Source organism: Harpia harpyja, chromosome 21, assembly GCF_026419915.1.
Source record: "Harpia harpyja isolate bHarHar1 chromosome 21, bHarHar1 primary haplotype, whole genome shotgun sequence".
In the NCBI taxonomy this organism is placed as follows: Eukaryota; Metazoa; Chordata; class Aves; order Accipitriformes; family Accipitridae; genus Harpia; species Harpia harpyja.
Genome location: NC_068960.1, coordinates 6,397,022 through 6,411,937, shown reverse-complemented (window position 1 = coordinate 6,411,937; position 14,916 = coordinate 6,397,022). Strand labels below are relative to the sequence as shown.

At 49.4% G+C, this 14,916-nt stretch overlaps 1 protein-coding gene across 2 annotated transcripts in view; it reads left to right on the top strand.

Annotated features, from left to right (window-relative positions):
* ELFN1 (extracellular leucine rich repeat and fibronectin type III domain containing 1) overlaps window positions 1-14,916 on the top strand; it is a 109,653-nt gene that overhangs the window by 14,371 nt on the left and 80,366 nt on the right. For both annotated transcript variants that reach the window (XM_052773044.1, XM_052773043.1), the window contains exon 2: window positions 9,323-9,435. The gene's annotated coding sequence lies outside the window, so the exon portion shown is untranslated. The remainder of the gene's footprint in view (window positions 1-9,322; window positions 9,436-14,916) is intronic.

The window sequence follows — 14,916 nt, the reverse complement described above, 5'->3', positions numbered from 1 at the left end:
TGGGAGGAGAATTTGTCCTTCTAGCTTTAAAAATAGCCGTATCTTCTTCAATGGCATTTTCCTTGGGGCAGCCCAGGAGCTTGCAGGAGTGTGCAGCCCAGTCAAGGTGCCGCTGAGCCAGAAGGGGTGCTAGGATGCCCCAGTTAATCCCATTTCTAAAACACATTTGTCTCTAAAAATGAACCAAACCAAGCAAAACTAGGTGGGTTCCTTCTTCCTCCCAATATACTTAATTTTCCTGGCTTCCTGTAGCCAGGTTGAAGATGTTTCCTCTGCAGAAAATGCTCTCTGATATTGCTAAATAGGATTCTGCAATCTCCAGCAGCTAAAGTGTTTAGTTAGGGTCCAAGGGTGTGGTTTTTTTTAATCCTGACTCTGTCTGTCCTTACCAAAGTGTGGGGTTTCTAGCGATGAGTGATTTGGGGCTTATCACTGGGAAGTGCTGTGAATGCCAGACCCGCGCTTACACGAGGAGAGAAATGCATGAATTTTTCCACATCAGTAGGAACTGAAGATTTTGCTAAAGGTGTCTGCAGCTGCAAGTAGTGAGATACGGCTCTGCCGGAGAGCTCCGAAGAGGCAGAAACCTGTGTAGAAAATTTAAATGTGGATTTCATGCCTCAGAAAGCCATCTATAAGGAAAGAGGCAGGTGCTGGCCAGCTCTTGGCCATGCAACAGGTAGCTCGGGCTCCCCAATAGCAAGGTTGCTGAAGCACAGACGTTGTGCCTGTCTTTAATCTGACTTCGGAGCTGTTTGTTAGGGAGCTCTGGGCTGGATGCTGGCTGGGTTGTCTCGAGGGCTGCAGCACAGCCAGGTACGCATGGGGATGCGTCAGCCCCTGGGGTCAGTGCTGTCCTCATGAGTGCTTCTCCATGCGTTGGTTGCATGGGGTCCTGCCAGGTCAGCTGCCTCCATCTCAATTTTTATATGTAAAAGCTCCATTAAAGGTCATGGCCTGGGATGCGGATGGACTTGCAACAGACTGACTGTAGCCAGGGCAGGGGCGGTCGGGACAAAGTTACCTTCCCAATTACAGCCTCTGGTGGTACATGCTGAAGGAAAAGCAATAAGTAAATCAAGCCTCTGTTTGTTGTCTTTAAGGTCTGTCTGTTAGCTAATGAGGCAGACAGCTGAACCTCTTATTAAATAACACTACCTAGCATTTTTGCTAGAGTTATAGGTAGTAACTTGCTTAAACTCAAGCTCTGTATTGACAAGGGGCTGAAAACAGCACCTCCGTCTGCCGGTGATTTGATTTTTGGTGTGGAGGCTATGCTGGGTGTTCTGGTGATGAGGGCAGGTCTGTGTCTCGGTGAGCTCTGCGGAGCAAACCCACGCCGGGAGGCAGCATCACCTCTGCCGGGCTCAGCCCTCCAGGGCTCAGGCTCTGCAAGCATGGGGCTGAGCACCTCCTGTGCTCACCTAACCGTGGGCAACGGCTGTGGCCGTGGTAAATGTCTGCTACGACCCCTCAGCGCAGCAATGCCCTGTTCGTGGGGTGCCTGGCAGCCCTCTGTGCCCCCAACTTTGCCTGCTGCCGTGTGCTCCCCATGCAGCATCGTATCGGCTAACTCGCCGCTCTGCCCTCTGCCTTGCCCCGCTCCTCGCATGCCACGGAGCTGCCGTGTGGTTTTGGTGCCTGGCAGGTAGGTAATATCTATTTGTAAGACAATACTTCAGCATTACTTAGTGAAAACACAGGCGGCATTGTACAGCTGGTAGCAACATTGATTGAAGTGATATTTAATCCAAGGAAAATACATGATACATAGTCTAGGGTTCCTCGCTTATCCATCATATAATGCAGTTCATGGGGATTAAATATCCCTCCTGTAAAGTTGTTTGAGATCAGTGGTGCTACTTGTTTTGCAAATGATCCTGACAGGGATGCTGAGTGCTATTGATTACCAGTGGTTCTTTAAAAATTACTATTATACCGCAAATTATGAACCTTGGGGGCATCCAGTTATATGATAATGGAAAGGCATTGGTGTGTAATGACACATGCATCATAACAAATTTGCTCTTCCTATATAATGGAGATTGAAAGGGACATGATTTATGACCAATAGCATTAGCTGTCTGCCATGGTATGTCCAAGGTAACATGATGGAATTGCCTGGTTGTTCATCGTGGCAAGAAGTACTAATGATTAGGAAAGCAATTTGGAAAAAAACTGAAGAAAAAAAGCCCTTATTCTGAGCAAAATCTCCTCTATCTTCCTGTTTAAAATATGTAAACCACTCTTCTAATTCATAAATAGCTAAAATCCCTCCATCGCGCTCTCATGCTCTGCTCCAGGAGCATCCACAAAGCGCTGCACAGATGAAAACCAATGCTGCCAGTCCTAGAGGAACTCCTGGGTTTGCTAGGAAAGCCTTCACAGAGCTCCTGGCCATGGCTGTGATGAAAGAGCAAATGAGAGCCCTGAATCAGCTGGGAATTTCAATGTGTTGGTGCCCTTGAAGCCAATGGAGGACACTCACGTTGAGTTGTGTGCTCTCATGCCTGATGATGAACGCGTGATAACGCAACCGCTTGTCTTCCAGGCTCTCCTGGTGTTTCCCAGCTCCGTAGCTGAGGGCTGAACACTTGATGTGTTTGAGAGGAGCCAAAGGGCTGCCTTGGGCTATGGTGGCTTGAGCAGTGTCACAGGAACCTTCCCCACCTCAGGGACAGGGCTGGGTGCTGTGACCTTGCCCTGGCCACGTGCTTTGGGCAGTTGAGAGGTGCTTTCTATTGCCTTTCCATCACGGGATGGCACGGAAGGCTGGTAGGGAGGATTCGACGCCAGATCTGCGATGGGTAATGCGTTCAGGAAGGTGCGTGGTGTGAAGGCTAAATCAAACGCTTTTTACCGTGGCCATTCTGTGCTCTTGGCGTCCTGCTGCAAATACCGAATGATGGCAATGCAAATAAGCCTTTTCCTCATCACGCTGCTGATGTACATTGGAGCCCACAGACAGCGAATGCCTGGGTCTATGCTTCCATATTATCATGCTCAGCAGTAGCTGAGCATGGAGGAATACATGTCCAGGAGCCAGTGCCAGCAGAAGCATGTGTAAATCAAAAGGAAGGGAAAAAACAGTTTCCCTTCTTCCTCTGGCACTTTCTCGACATCTTTTGTCATGGAGTCATGCATTGCAATGAGAGTCACCAGGCTGCCAATGTGGAGGAATACTCTTACTCTCCCTGAAGTGCCCACGGGCAGGAGACCTCCTCCATAGATATTGATTTATTTTCACCCTGTGTTCATTTATTTTGCTGTGCTGCAGTAGGGACACTTGCACAGTAGTTTCTTTAAAGAGACTCAGCACTTGATAACATGGCACTTTGGATGAGGGAAGAAGGAGGTGTGTGCTTGTTTAGGTATTATTCTGCAAGCTATATGACATCTAAAGATTTGGCTCCAGCCTCCCATGAATCCCACCAGCTCACCTGGAACTGGGATGGAGGAAGGTTGAAATAGCAAAATGGAACTTGGTGCTCACACGCACTAGTGGTTGGTGGAGGCTGGGTGCATCCCTGACCATGAGCAGGGCTGTGCTGTTACCCACCTTATCCAGAGGAATTATACCCCCTCCCTAAAGTAGAAATAGTGACCTGCGATGAAGCTGCCAGGACAGACCCTGGCAGCCTGGCTCCTTGGTGGAGGCTGGGGATGGCTGAACGCCTTCCTCCCAGAGCAATGAGGAGCAAAGGCTCCTTGAGACAGCACCGTGGAAGCAATTTGCAATATAAACACGAGCGCAGAGTAAAATACTCCCTGTTGTGAGAACGTTATCAGTGGAAATGCTGCCCCTTGACTTGCAATAAAGTAATTATTTATTGTGCTGTTTCTCAGCCCGAGTCCTCTGCAGTTCACCATGTGCTCCACCCCATCTTGACACCTGTTTGTAACTGTGCTGTGATTCAGGAGTAATTGACAACTACAGAGATGCTGTTTCGTCATTAGGGAAGGGCCATGCACAGAAGAGGCTTTGGTTTTGCAATAAAAATTGAATCCCAGGGTTTTGTCAGTGCTTCAGATATGAGATTCTCCACTTACAGTGACAGAGGGTTTTTCAGAGGAATTGCATTTTCAAGATTGTGGAGGAGGGTGAATCCAGGAGGGGAGATCACAAGGTGGGACTCAGAAATGCTGGCACAAGGGACCTCTGGGAGTTTGCAGTCCAGTCTCCCCCTTGAAGCAGGACCTTTACCAGTGATGTATCAGGTTGGTGTTGACTTTGTCTAGGCAAGTCTTAAAATGCCTTCCAGGATGGATGTAGATGATGTGTTGGCTGCTTGGGTCCCTGCCTCCCTGGGGGAGCAGAAGGATTTGTGGGTACGGGTCATGGGTTTCCTCCTGTGACCACCTGGACCCGATGCAAGATCCTTTGCCACTCCAGAAAGGCAGGGGAGGACCTGAGCTGGAGAAGTTTTAGGGGATGGAGGAAAATGCTGTCTCTGGCTGTTTATTAATCTTCTTTATCATGCCCACTTGAAGCTGGGTCAGTGTACAGAACTGGACAGGAGATGCCCTTATCAGGAGCATGCCTGATCTCTGCAGAGATGTGCACAGATGTGACTATGCAGGCGAGCAAGGTTTTTCCCACCGTTACCTTTGTAGGTGACCTAACCTGATGTCTCTGATCCAAACCCTCCCAGAAAAGAGAGCTCTCTTGCAAGAACTCTTTGAATAGCAAACACTGTACAGCAACCCAGGGGAGGCTGGAGTGGGAGGAAAAGAGCCCTTGTCTCTTTCAGCTGCACTGGGTTGGGTGGACCTAAAAGTAGCAGGTATGAATGCTTTGGCACTGTCGTTACCTTAATGCTTTGTGCCACAGCTGTAGTGGGACACTGTCACATGTATGGGTTCTGGGAGGTCTTTTGATCCAGCATTGCATCACATTTTATGAGAAAAGTCAAGGTAAACCAGTTGTGATTGGAGCTGTGTCCTTCAGCCCAGTAACTGGCTGCATAAGTCATCAAGTCGGTCTGCACAGCAGCAAAGCAATGCATAATTCAGGAGGGATCTCAGAGTGACACAGGGGACATAGGGGCTGCACAGCTGTCACTGTGTTGTGCGAAGCAAGTTGGCTGGGGTGAAGGTGGAGAGTCTCTCTGTCCCTGTGAATGCCCTAGGCAGAACCTGACTATCCTTAGAGGGACCAGCATCACTGGGGTTGTGTTGCATGAAGGTGAGCCGCAGATTGGAGCAGGATTTGCTTCTCTCTTGTAGGGTTTATTTGGAAAATGTGGATATGTGAGCATTTCTAAGGTACTTGCCATGGCCTGTCCTCACCCTGGACCATTGCTAGTCCTTATGCAAGCACTTGTGTGTGTGTCAAGCAACACCTTCCTGCCCCAATAGCATCCCCCTTGCTGGGGGAGAGTGAGATGGGCAAAGAGGGCTTTATGGGCAATGTGGCTGTGGTTTAGAGAAGCTTGTAAGAGGTTTGATTCCAGTTTAGGAAAACTTTCTCCCTCTTTTGTGTGCTAGCGCTGACTTTCAATTTGTTGTTTTCCCTGCTGTCGTAATGAAAGTCCAAGTGCTGCACAACTGCAGAGATCCGGACATTGGAAAGCAGCAGCCAGCATGCACTGTTTCTCTGGAAAAAGGGATCCATCCAAACGGTTCCTTTATGTCATGCTCTAATTTTGCCACTGTTGGTTTATTTTTGTTTTTGGCTTCTTTTTTTCGCTGTATTCTTAAAACTTCCCTTTCAGGGCTTAACAGCTTAACCATTTCAAAATCATGCCAAGCGGAAACGTAGCATACGATTTTCTCACTAAACATTGTGCTGATTGCTCAAATGTATTCTGGATTTATAGAAAAGCTGCAAAAAACTGGGCTGAAAGAGGGTGAGAATTAGCACTTGGATGAGGAGCCAGGTCTTTGCATGCTTAGGAAAGATCTGGGTAAGCAAACAAAGTGCTCCTTGTCACCTCCTTGCTCTGCAGCATCTCGTATTGGTGTGGCTCACAGCGGTGTTGGTGGGCGGGCGGGTGGGTAGATGTGTGCTGAAGCATAGATCTCAGTCCTGAGGCTGGTACAGTCTTTAAACATGAGTCTCGGTCCTGGTTGTTGGTCCCTGGTATCTGAATTATGCTCCAGGCTCTGCTGCCAGATTCCTCTCCGGGTTTCAGCAGCTCGCTGTGTCTCTTGGGCCTCCCTCCCTTTTCCACAGGAAAGGGATTATAGTACCAAAAATAGCCTATTTTCTAAGGAGGGGCTTTTTGTGACTCTCCTCTGTAAAATATCTCTTTCTCCCTGTTCCTCCAAGTGAAATAAAAAGGAGATGTGATTCACCACCAATGTTGATGTGCCAGAGCCGGCAGGAAAACGTTACTGTTGGCACGCAAAGGATGCTTTGTACTTGCACACGTGCCCTTCTCACACGCTGATTCTCTGCTGGGGTTGGTGGCTGCCCCCTCTGCTTGTCCTGCTGAGGTGTTGGAGGATTCAGGGCAGAAATGGCCCTGCTCCTGGTCCCCCCTGGTGCTGATGAAGCACCTCTGATGGGAGCAGATGCCGCTTTGTGGGAGGCAATATGAGTGTTATCTGGTCACAGGGACAGTCCTGTCCCATGAGAACTCATTTGTGAAGGGTCTGTTGTGACTTTTGTTTGGGTCGTGCTCCTGTGACACTGTAAAGAGCTGCATTTTCCCAAGGAGGAAGAGGGCAAGAAACACTTCTGGAAGTGCAGGCTTGCCCTTGGTGCCAAAATGGGTTATCACCTTCTAATGGCTGCTGTGTCACAGGTCACTGTGCAAACCTGGGCTCTTGGGGTGATGATATGGGTGCAGAATGGGACACAAGAAGACAACTTAGCGTTGCAGAGCTGGGAGGTTGGTGCAAGTCCTTCTTTCTAAAGACAAGGATAACAGAGTTATTTTTCTGCCATTTCTAGCTTTTTATGGTTGTTCACATTAGAAGACCTTTGAGGTTCCTCATGAGTTGCAGAAAACGCCTGTGGCCCTGAGCTGCAGAGCTGGGCTCTGGATCGTGGCAGCCTCTGTTAAAGGTGCTCCGAGCTGGAATATGCTCTTTCATTATAGCTCTCAGGCTTGCACGGTGAAGTGAGGGACAGCTGATTATTAGTAGTAGCTTTAAAATTAATAATGCTCTTTATAACATTTAGTCTTTCATTAATAATAAATATAATACAGGCTGTGTTGTATCTAGACCAAGAAATGCTCAGGTTCCCGCAGTGCTACAGCTTGGGCAGCTGAGAGCTCCGTGTCAAAGTGAACAAGGGGTTCCCCACATCAGGCCTGTTTGGCAGAGGATGTGAGGAAGGGCTCGGTTTGATTTCCACAGACCTCACCCATGTAAATCCTGGTGCAGGGGACAGGCAGGATCCTGTGCCCTGCCAGCACCGTATGCCTTTGAAGCAGCTCCAAGTCCCTGCTTGCATCACAGACCAAGAGCCGAATGTGGCCCCGTGATTTATTTATAATATTCCTAGGGGGAAGGGGAGGGCGTGTGAAGGTCTCTGGGCGGCAGGCAGAGGTGAAGAGCGTGGCGTAGATAGAAACCACGGAGTGATGGTGCAAACTGGACGTGCAGCGAGGAGGTTGGGCAGGCACATTCACTGCTTGAAAAACCTCTGACTGGTGGTGGTGCAGGAGAAGGGAGGAGAAGCATTCTTCAATTTGTCTCCTCACCTGTCCCAAGTAAATCCCTGCTGGCTGATGTGGTTGGCACGAGCAGAACAGCTTGGCTCGATGCTTCAGCGGATGGTCTCTAGCCGGTGTGATGGTCTGCTCAGAGCTGGGAGGTGGGGAGCATTAAGGAAGCTGGGGGGCAAAATATCTTGCCATGATTTTCAAGGAACAGTAATGAAGAGCGCTTTCTGGTATTGTTCATATTGTAGGAAATATTCCTCTTCCCTTTTCAATTAATAACCATTGGGGGAGGAGACTTTCCTAGCTTGTAGGGGAACAAAACTGAAGAAACCAGTCGCAGTCATGTTGTTGGAGAGCATTCGGCTCCACTTGAGTTGTTTTTCCACTATTTGGGTAAATAAGTTAAGACAATAAGAAGGGCTGCTGAGATAGTTGGCAGTGAAATGAATCCCCTGGGAGATTGGGGCAATGTTGTTTATTGGTGGGGAGCTGCCTGTGCATGAGGGGTCAGTCTTGCAGTTATGTAGAGAGAAGGGAAACAAACAGTCTCTGTTTTAGCACCGGATTCATTGCAAGGAGGTATGCCAAGGATCATTAGTGCCACAGCCATCATTATCTTTTGCTCGGATTAGTTTTTTCCATTTTTCTCTTTTTTTAAGGCAAAAATAATGACTGGTTCCCGTTAGATCAGATATGGACAAAATAATAGTGGTATCACAAAGATTGAGGTCTGCAAGATTAAATTTGAAAGAGAGGAGAAATGATAGCTTTGGCCCTGCTTGCTGTTACACCAGCCGTACGGATAAATGACTCTGTATGCAGATAAGCAGCACAAAAATAAAAGGGATGCTCAGGAAGAGATGGCAAGAAAAATAGGAACTAATCAGTAGATTCAACCATTGTAATAATGCAGTAAACATGGAAAATTACATTATATTAGTTCCTCTGCTTCTCCTTGTATATATTAGCCACAAAACCATTGATAGGCAATTTGCTGTAAAGATGCAGCGTTGCAGATATCGGACCTCCCCCCTCCCAGGGGAAGGCATTTGCGATGCTAAAGGAGAAAGTTGTCTTTCGAACTGCATAAGGAAGAAGTGGCTCAAGTCAGGCTGGAGAAATGCTTGCAGCTCTCAGAGTTAAAAAAATCTGCTCTTGGGAAAAGGACAGCCAGTCTGTTTGTCCCCAGTGCCCAGGCAGCAGTAGTGGTACGTGCTGAGGCATGGCTTCATTGCAGTCCTGGGACGTTCCCCTGGTGCGGGAGAAATTGGTCTGCTGCAGATTTTTTTTAATATCTCTCTATATTTTTTTTTTTACTAGTGAACTTGATTTCCATTTTGTTCAATTTGTCACAAAGAATGACAGGTAGCCACTGCAGCCTTTTCCCTTGAGTTCAAGTAAAACCAGCATGTAATGTTATTTGCAAATTAGCTTCATCCCTCTGGCTCCCAGTTAAAGTAGGAACTGCTTGGTTTGGGGAGCCTCCCAAAATATCCATTTAAGCCATTAAGATTCTGACTCTCTCATGCATAGTAGATGAAAGAAGATCCGCGATTTATTTTTAAAGCTTTGAACCCCAAACGTGGTCAATCATAAAAAAAAAAAAAGATTAAAAAAAGAGAAAGTCATGATAATGCAAAGCTGGAAGAAAAGCAGCCCTACACTTCACAGTAAAATCCGTTTTCTTTGCGCTTTTTTATTAACAGCTCCAACTATGATCAGTGCATAAATCTACCTGCAACACAGGATGTTGGAAAATTACCGAGAGACAGCAATGGCCTCCCCGCTGCTTGGTGAGAAAGGAAGGATGCACCTTCAGGTATGGGCTGGTATATTGCTTTATCCTCTGTTCCCCGTTCACGTTGCACTAAACCTGCTTGTTGCATTGACTAGAGGGGGGAAATAAGGCGCTTGCAAGAGGGAAACTTTGGAAGCGATTCTCTAAACTTGCCTCAAGCCACAGATAAGTTGTCTGCCTGGGACCCACTCTGCACCCAAGCAGCTCCGCGCTCCGCAGGCTCTATCTGCTCTGCCTGACTGGGCAGAGGTGGTTAACGATGCCGTTTTGTCCTGCCTTTGCTGTTGGTTTTAATCTGCCCCTGTGGAAGTTAGTTGTCCAACTCCTCTCGATGATAACGGGGTTGGAGCAGCGCTGGGTGCTCCTGCAGCCAGGAGTGAGGCAGCTCTGCTCTGCTCTCCTCCCTGCAGCAGCATTGGAAAGCAGAGCACACGCTCTGCAATTACCCCCTCCCGGGTCAAGTCGAACATCGCATATGAAATCGCCGCTTCCCCAGCGCCATAGCGGCTTCTTAGGGATTGCGCGAAGAGCTGAGCAGGATGAAGCGGCGTTGGCTACTGCTGCTGAGCAGCCTTTTTAGTGTAGGAGCAGAGCTAGACACTCCTCCTGGGCTTTCTTAATCCAGCCTCAATCCATGCACTTCAAACAGGAGCCTTGTTTTAGGGCTGTGCCGAGCACTCGAGTCTCCCAACAAGCTGCTTTTGTGCCTGTAAGGGCCAGCAACAAGCCAAAAAGCCAGTTTTACTTTGCTTTGAAGAGGACGGGGATTGCTTTCCTTGAGCAGGGGAGGACGGAGGGGAGCAGTGGTTCCCAGGACAGGGAAAGGGAGCGCTGGGGACCTTCTGAACATGGATTTTCTGACAGTTGTCTGACACTTTGGGCTCAACCCTGACAAGCCGCTGTCCCTGAAACACAGGCCCAGCATAGCAACTGGATTATAGTCATCACATCCATCTCCCTAGGGAGAAAAAAGAGGTTTCTAGCCACAGAGGCCAGTTTAAAACAAGCCAGCCTTCTGCCTGTAAGGTGATGTGCTTTCCTAAATATGTGGTCCTGGAGCAAGCAAGGACCTAAGAACTACTGAATTCTTGGCAACTGGTCAGCACTGCCGTGTTGCAGGTTGGGGTTTCTCATTTACCTGGGTTGGTTGGTTGCTTGTTTTGTCTCCTGAGCAAGTGGTTTGAGGCAATAACCTATCTATTGTCTCAGTGTTCACAAATGTGTGTCCAGTAGGACTAACTGCTGTCAGTAAAGCCCTTTTCATGGTGTCCTTCACTCCAGTTTGCATTTCCCCATCGCTGCACTTGCGTTTGCTCCCTGCAGGGACCATTTGGGACTTGCAGTGGACAGATTGCTCTCACTGGGTCTGTCTTTTACCCGGGACCTCTTAGGAGATGGCCACGTGTGAGCATTGGGGTCCCCAGCGTGTAACATGGGCTGCAGAGGAAACCTGTGGTGGGACCTGGTGTCCCGACATCTGTGTTGGAGAGTGGCCATGCTGGTGGATAAACGGGGTGGAGTGAGATGTGCTGGGGCTCAGAAAAGAGCTGCAGATTTCATTGCTTGAGTAGGTCTTTGTCTCACAAATGCGTTGGCCAGCACCAAGGTTTTCTTGTGTGTGGGCAATGCTGGGTATCTTACAGAAGCAGCTTAGATAGATTGAGTTGTGACCGCTGAGGGGTCTTGGAGTGGTGTTGGGTCCTGTCTGGATCTGGATTAGTTATACAGGTACTTTTATACATATTTTCCTAAGAGAAAGATGACAGCAAAAGGGGGGATAGGTGTTAGAAGGGGGGTGGGTAACAGAGCTGCTCTCCTGGCACAGGGTAACCATTGTGCTGAGCTTTCAGCTGGTTTTCCAGCTTTCTGCCACTTCTGCCTTGGCTGCGGTGCTTCATCAGCACGTGTTTCGCCATGGCAAGCTCTCCCCAGAGCTCCTCTGCAGCCGGGGCTGGTTTACGTTTTTCCCTTTAGCCTCCCCTGCACTGAAATGCACCATGCACAAGTGCCAAAGCCTGACACCACATGCCAAGAGATGCTACGAGGGTGGGGGTTGCTCCCTGTAACCTGCCATTCCCACCCTGCGTTTCTTGGGAGAGCTCCAGCATCCTGCCAGACCACGGGGGAGATGCTTTTTCAGCCCTTACCACCCTATATGTGACCCCTTGCGCTGTGGCACATCCATCCATGCGTCCCTCGCCCTGGGGAACCCCACGTTAGCACAGGGAAACATCGGATGATGCTGCACGTTCGATAGTTTGCTCCTCTAGAGCAAGATGAGGGCTGAGCCTTTTAATATTCCTTTTCCTAATTATCCTCTTAATTACTCAATGAAATGCCCAACAGAACAAATCACTATAATTTCTATTTTATTCTCTGTCTTTTGCGGTTTACTTAAGAGCGCAGGATCCATTAAGGAGGCACTTTCTCATGAGGGAATACTTTCCAATAGATCATACTTACAAAACGGTTTTGTGTTCCTATCCTGTGTTTCATCCTCATTTTCCATGCCAGTTTGCTAATTACAAGAGATACTGGTGGCTGGGAAGCTCTGCCTCCCTTGCTGCCTGTCTGCCACGGTGAAGTCACAGTGCTGAGTTTGTGACATTCCCATGGCAACGGCGCATGATGTCACTAGTGGGGATTACAACTTTGCGAAGCATCCAGGCGCAGGCAGAGGGGCTGGAACTCTTGGGCTCTCGCATGTCTTTAAATAGAGAGGAATTAAAACGCAGGGAAGTCTTTAAGAATGCTTTAGATTTCCCTTTTTTTTTCCTGAAGGAGGGAAGGGGGGTGACAGCGTGGCTGCCACCAGCAGTCCCATCCCCTGGCCTGCAGCAAGCCCAGCTCCCTCGTGCAAACTTGGGGTTTGCTTGGGGGGAGCTGAGCCCTGCAGTGGCCCTGACGTGGGGTCCCGTGGCCAAGGGCTGGTGCGTTGGGCATCTCCCCGATGTCCCTGGGGGCTGCAGGTGTCCCCCACCCCATGCAACTCCCTCTGGCTCTGTGCTTCTCAGGGAACCTAAAGCAAACCTGGGGGCCATAGCAGGCCCCCCCCCCCCCCGCCCCGGCTTTGTCCCCAGTCCAAATTGCTGTCTCCATTGGCTTTCTTCAGTGCTTTTTGTCTAATACTTGTAGTATTAGCATAATAAGATGCTGTTCATGCACAGACAGTGAGGGAGGAAAATTCATGTGCGTACCTTTGTAGCAACAGGAAAATCATGTAATAACAACGCTTTATTTTTGCACCTGGGGAGGAAATCCAGCTCACATGGCCGGTACCACAAACTGTGCAAGGTGTTTAAACTGATGGCCCCAAAACTTACATGGGGAAGCCACCTGACTGATATTTATGTACCTTATTTAGCTGGCAGAAGCAAATCAAGCAGGCGGAAGAACCAATCTCTTTATTTTAGTTTTTCTAAGGTAGGAATAAAAATGATATTTCAAAGGCCAACATGTCTCAGCTGAGTGGTGGTGGGGAAAAGCAGGCGCCGCAGAACATACTGTCCTGTCTCCCGGTTTCTCAGATCATAACTTCTAAGCTGGATTCAATAGAAATAAATGTTCAGTAGTTCCAGTGGTGGCCTTTGGAAACGGAGCTAATGGAACAAGACAAAAAAATCGTTACAACATTTTGACAAGCGCTTAAATATTTAATGCTATGCATGGTGCAGCCCAGTTGCGGGGAGTTGGTAGCACACCTGCAGGAAGCCGTGCCCTTCCTTAGCAAGAGATGGAGTCCTCCTGCGGACTGGGGGAAATTAAGCAAATGCTATTTGAGCTGTGCATTAGTAAACAAGCCGGGGTCGGCTACGGCTTTGGCAGCCCTGCGCTGTGCGGCAGGCGAAGGGCTTGGTGGCGTTTCCTGCACCAGGGACCCATGGAGGAAGAGGAGGGTGGCCAGTTCTTGGAGAGAGCTGGCGGAGGAGAACGCGTAACGTTACCCCAAGCGGAGACATGGGAGATGAAGAGGCTGCAGTGATTAAATAGGATCTGCTGAAATCCTTCCAAAGCAGGCTTAAGAATTAAGAACCATCAATGTCACATTGAGGGTCACTCACTGCAGGACACCTCCGGCTGGTCCCCGGCCTCCCCCCGTGCCTCTGTTTAGCCCCATCCGAGCGTGAGGAAATGCATCCTTCATTTCGGAGCCCACCCGGCCATTCCCCTCTGTCGCAGAACAGCGAATCTCAGCAAGGAGAGCCTCTAAAAAGCAAACTTGTCCGGAGGGGAAGGATTGGACTGTGCATGCTGAGATTTGCTTTGAATTTGGGTGTCATTAGGAAGTTAACAACAGAGGAAGGTGGTGGGGAAAGAAGGCAGCGAACGTGCTGGCTGGGTTCACATTGCCTTCATGCGGAGCGCTGATGGCTGGTCGCCTGTCAGCGATGGAGACTAACCTGAAGAGGTGTCGGGCAGTGGTCCCTGTGTGTCAGGGATTGCGCGGTTTGCTTGCTTAGATCCTCCTTCCCACACCCGCAGGACTTGCAGTGACTCCACCGCGCTGTGCTTCCCGGCTGGGGGTGCTGGCTGTGCCATGCCTCCCTCTGGGGCTGGATCCACTATCCAGCTCACCGCGGGGTCTCATTCAGAGAGTCATGACCTTAAGCGATGCTCCAGCAGCACAGCTGTGCCGTGGCAGCCTGCGCGCACCTGCAACACCCCGGTCTCAAATAATAACCCCCACCCCAACACCAGCATGGGAGCATTGGTGGGACCAGCCAGAGCCAGGATGGAGCCCACTGTGAAACCTGCAGGCATTCCCCACCTGGGAGTGCGCTTCCACTACGGCTCAGCCACTTTGGTCATGCCAACCTGTGGTGGAGTGAGACCCTGATTCATCTGCCACCACAGGGCAGAAAGCCACTGATGCCACATACATGCACATCCCCATTACTGATGCAAAGCAGGGCTGCCTCTCCCAGCCATGCACGGGCAGCGAATCGAGCCCTGGAGGGACTGTCCTGAGTGACACCACCCCCCCCCCCTTCCTCCTTATTTTCCACAGCCAGTGATGACTGGTCACAGCAGGGAGATTTTCACACATCATTAGAGCCAAGTGTCCAACTCTACACAGCCATCAACCCCAATCAGAGCGATTTAAAAGGCAGTGCTTCCTTTAATCATCTGGGATGCTCAGATTTGTTAGTGTGAACCGAGTGCTCCCATACGCATGGGAGAAGCAGGGGGATGGAGTGATGGGAAATGATGCTGAGATGAGACCCAGGGTATTAAAAAGCAACAGCTCCTCACCTGTGCATAAGCCCTGGGGCAGACCTGGAGGATGAGGTCCTTCACTAACTGTCTCTTCTCATTTTCCTCCATGGATGATTGGAGGTGACCACAGGTCTGTGCCTGCATGAGCAGGGCCTGCAGAAGGGCTGCTGTCTGCAGCTGAGACCTTGAGCAAGGGGTGATGTATAAAAATATTCATAAGGAGGAAAAAGCCTCGGCACCAGCATTTCTGGCTCATGAGGTGGAAGCATCCCTCTGTGCAAGGAC